Source organism: Penaeus japonicus, unplaced genomic scaffold, assembly GCF_977035675.1.
Source record: "Penaeus japonicus unplaced genomic scaffold, GWHDUDI00000001_assembly GWHDUDI00000024, whole genome shotgun sequence".
Lineage (NCBI taxonomy): Eukaryota > Metazoa > Arthropoda > Malacostraca > Decapoda > Penaeidae > Penaeus > Penaeus japonicus.
In genome coordinates, this window is record NW_028234426.1 from 18,355,665 (window position 1) to 18,360,664 (window position 5,000).

Consider the following 5,000-nt stretch of genomic DNA (forward strand, 5'->3'; position numbering starts at 1 on the left):
ACCAAGTGGAAATGCAGAATCAACTGCTAAAACACGATCAACTGCAAAAGCCACTAATTGTGTTTATCGAGAGTGCAGTGGGCAAATTGGGCAGAGCCGAGGGCGCGAGGAAGGGCACCGGGGGAGGGGGTGAAGGTCGTAGGGTACAGACATCTCGCCGCAGCTGCGACGACGAACACCAGGAAGTTCTGGTCTTGGCCTCATAAAGAGTAGCAATATTTCAAATGCCACCGGAATCCACTGTGGGATAGGGTGTTATGAACATTTTTTCTGTCTCTGCTCATGCAGCAGAATGGTAAAATATTTAGTCATGAAATCACGTTGGACAGACACTTTGCTTATTTCCACGCCTGCAATGGGATGTTGAACGAATATCTCTGCGAGTTCTTCATAATCATAAACAAATTAGCATTCACGATATCAGCGCTCTGTTTACGTCGCCGCGCGTAAGCGACCGACTGGAAAAAATGACTACTATATCACCGTTAAAACCGACAATCATGCCACGCAGGCCAGTTCCACCTAGTTCTAAAGGCTGTAATTTGCTTCTTCCGACAATACCACTTACCGCACCAACCGTCACTTTCGGAACCAGGCTAGCACTTATCGCTCCGACTTTCAATGTACGATTACACGTGAAGTTTACATTGTAATACTATTATCAGCCTAGCCTACCCATCTACTATCGCTTTATTAATCATTATTAGTAGTATTATATCAATATTACCATTGTCATTATCATTACTATTACCATCATTCTTAATCATTCTAATCATCACTAACATAATTCATCATCGTTATTACATTTTTTTTCTGTCTTTTATTATTATAGTCCAAAACATAATACTAGATCTGACACCTAATTTCAGGCACTGCAGAAAGGCTTATATATAACTTCATAAAACATTTACCGATAAGTTTAGTTATTTCTGTGCATCCCTTTCTTTTTTTCTCTTCCATGATGGCATCATCACCACTGCTGTTAAAATATAATTATATTGTTTCCATTAATTTCATCTCGATTTTAAGCCCCAACATATTCGCTACCCACTGTTTGTTATGGATACCGATCTGATCCTGCAAATTATTTGTACTAAAGACTACAGTAAACTACTCTGTTAGAAGAACTGCGATCGAAGGAAATATTAATATTAACTCACGGCAGTATAAAAAGGGCGTAATCGAGGGAAAATAATCATGACCCCTGTATTTACCTTCCTATCGCACCGGCTTGCCTGTTATTCGTTGATAAGCGTATGCTCTTATCTTCTTGGAAATAGGATTAGCGGACTCATACAGTGGCAATTTCTAGGTTTCTTAAGCGTAATTCAATAATGACATAATGGGATAAATCCATAGGATCCAATAGCATCACTGGCAAAGGACTAATTAGATCAACCTCGACACTTGTCGCCAGAGAAAAGACATCACACGAATTCCCACTGCTGATAAACACACTTCTGAAAGGCCCTAATTAGCCGGCGCCCCTCGCGTGCAACACGAAATTAACGAGGCTAACTCACATGACGGTAATTTCTCACTCATTAAGAATTGACTCGTTTTTGGTGATGATGGAAGAAAATGTGATATGGAAACTAAGCATTGGTTATCGACATTTAACATAACAATTTACTAATAATCTTACTTTATTCTACGTGCATTCGCTTATCAACTTTTCGAGAGCTTGAAAATCAGATAGGAATACAAAGATTTCGTTACTTTTTAATGTGTCCCCGACCAAATTTGGGCATGGGCCAATATGTAATGGAGGCAGAAGTAGGGCTGAGGGCGAGAATAATTGTAGCTATCGACACATGTAAATATATTTTGTGTGATATATTTACAGACGGTAAAGTTTTATTCTTGTAATGCAATTTTAATCTAAAAACGAAAAATGAAAAAACAACAACAACAGAACTTGCACAAACTATACCATATAGTTTATACAAGTGTTCTCTCACCCTAGCCAATAAAAATAGCCGAAGCACTGTTGCCCCATCGGAACACGTCGCATGAGTCTCACGTACGAACGGTTCCATTATTCATAAACTCCTGTCGAATAATATACTTTCCAGTGGCGTGTGCGCTCCTCATCCATCGGTCTCAGTTGCATTGCGAAAACAAACTGCTTCCTATCAGCGGTTTCCCGTTGCCAGACGCCTAGGATAACGCCAATGTTGGTTAGTTCAATCATGCGGCCTTTATATGTTTTAAAGAAGAGTAAAACTTAAAAGGAGAGACTGGATCAGTATGATGATATTCAATACTGTAAAACTCGCGACAGGCAATACATGTCATGAGTTTTCGAACTTCCGCAATCGGAATAAAGCGGTCCAGTTCTTCAGCCGGCCAGCGCTAAACCTTTTCGATTGTTTCCATGTATGGGAAACGGATTTTTAATTGTAGGTAGGCGAAGTATCCTTGGAGGATATTCATATCCTACATAGATCTTAAATAGCTGTTACTGTAAATACAAAGGATCACGAAGCGATTTGACGTAACTGAATGCTGTCACACTGCATCAGTGAATCTATTCAACGGCAACAAAGCGAAAAAAAAAAAATGGAGAACCTTTTTGCACTTCATTCATTTATAACTCAGATCATGAACATATATCAATCTTAATCAGAAATATGTAAAACCTGATCGGTATGAATGATATTCATTCCGTAAAGCACTTTAAAATCTAACTTCAATAGAAAAGGTTCCATTCCTCCTTGCACGGAAAGGGATTATCAGCAAGGGCCTTTTAAATTTACTCAAGAGGTTAGTGTCTTATTCTTTGTTAACAATAGCATATTATCCCTCGTTCACATGTTTTGGATCACCAAAAACGATACAAATCACTGATGGTGTAGATCTGAAACTCTTTTGGCGATCTCCATTCATGTAAATAACGAACAAGATCGATACCGAGTTTCAAACGTTTTAGGCGTGTTTCACAGAACGTTCGTGAGTCTCAAAACCGAATATGCGTCTCGCTAACCTTCCTAACATAAAGGCAGTGCGGTATAAGGTGGAGGGGGACAAGGCGATGGCAATGGACGTTACTTGGCATTTCCTGCAATCGATATTCTAATTATTATGGGGTAACTCATTATTTTTACATTCCTTTATCTCAACAAACTACAAATTATGGTTATTAAAAATAGGGGGAGGGGGAAGTAATGGATATGATTTCAATATAAAATTTTCACTTAGAGGACCATCAGACGGTAGGCCTATGTTTTATGAAACAAAAAGGGATTTGCGGTTAAAGTCTATGGTTAAGACTATGTTGAGAGTAATAATTTGGTAATCAATATCCATGGTTTGAGAAAGAAACTTTACTTAATAAGTTAATAATTTATCAATTCTAATACTACCAAGTAACACCCATGATATTCTTTGATAGCGTTATAAAAATATTCTTATACATTTTCTTGTTATCTCAAAACATCGAAACAGCGCGCTTTCATTAATGTGTGCCATCGCGATGCACGCTACTGCACCTATCAACATTAACACTAAGCGACCATATCATAAAAGGTACAAAGTATGTCTCATTTCCTATAAGGTAATGGGCATTATTATTTAAATATTCTAGTTGATATTCTTTCATTTTAGAATTTGTTGCCGCGCCGAGAGAGCCGCTGGACAGTAACTAATAACGAAGGTGAATCTTACTGCTGTTTGAAACATTTTGTTATCCTCCTCCACTCCTGTTTTAACCTGATTAAGCACTTCAAGGGAATGTCTTCGTGACACTAAATTCATTAAAGAGTTGAATCGTGGAGCCAATGTTATTTTGCTTCGTTGAATTATTAGCTCTCATCTATACACCATGTACGTCAGCGGGTATTAATAGTTCTAAATAAACGCACGTCTCAGTCAGAATTGGGACTATTAGGATAGATAGGTCGTATATTTCAAAGGTAATTATAAGGAGTTTGACAAGATAACTGTCCTTGTAATGGCCGAAATGTTATCATGCCACTATTTAGCTTGCTTTTACAAATCATTTCAAAATCAACCACGAGTATTTTGCAAGAACAAAATTGGACATATGCATAATCAATGTTTGTGGTAAACGTAGTCCAAAAGTAGGGGGTCGCCACACAAATCCACACGGAGTAAAAGACAGTGTGGCGGGACCTCGAACGTCTGTTCTCAGTAGGCCAAGTTCATTCCTAAAATGGCCTTCCGTTCCGACTTATAAATAAGTGAAAGTATTAGTAGAAATGCCATTCTTCTTCTGGGGATGTTACATCTCTCCTCGGGTTGAGTAAGGGGGACAACGATCAAGATAAAGATGATTATAGGGTGGTGGTGGTGGTGGTGATGGTGGTGATGATGATGAAAATGATAATGATGATGATGATAATGGTGGTGGTGGTGATGATGGTGATGATGATGATGATGATGATGATGATGATGATGATGATGATGATGATGGAGATGGAGATGGAGATGGAGATGGAGATGGAGATGGAGATGGAGATGGAGATGGAGATGGAGATGGAGATGGAGATGGAGATGGAGATGGAGATGAAGATGAAGATGATGAAGATGAAATGAAGATAAAGATAATGACGACGACGATGATGATGATGTGATGATGAAGATGAAGTGAAGATAAAGACGATGACAATGGCGAAGGCGATGATGATTGATGATGTCATATTATGATTATGATGATGATGATAATGAGAATGATGATGATGGTGATGGTGATGAAAATGACGATGAAGGTTATAGTGATGAAGATGAAGTGAAGGTAAAGATAATGACGATGACGATAATGATGGCGATGATGATGATGACGACGGAGACTAGCTATCGGTGCCGACAACCAAGACGGTGATATCGCCATTGGCAGCACCCGAAGGAACCATCCTCAAATGGAGGCTTACAGCGACGAAGTTCTCTGACGTCCGTAACATGATACTGGCATCCTTCTGTTCTAACTTCTCAAGTCATATCGGCCATCTGAGCGAGACGACTTGTGCTGACGGGAATCT

The 5,000-nt window shown here is 39.0% G+C and overlaps 1 protein-coding gene across 2 annotated transcripts in view; it reads right to left on the reverse strand.

The window, feature by feature from the left end:
- LOC122260807 (uncharacterized) overlaps positions 1-5,000 on the reverse strand; it is a 127,750-nt gene that overhangs the window by 121,992 nt on the left and 758 nt on the right. The gene's annotated exons all lie outside the window — the stretch shown is intronic.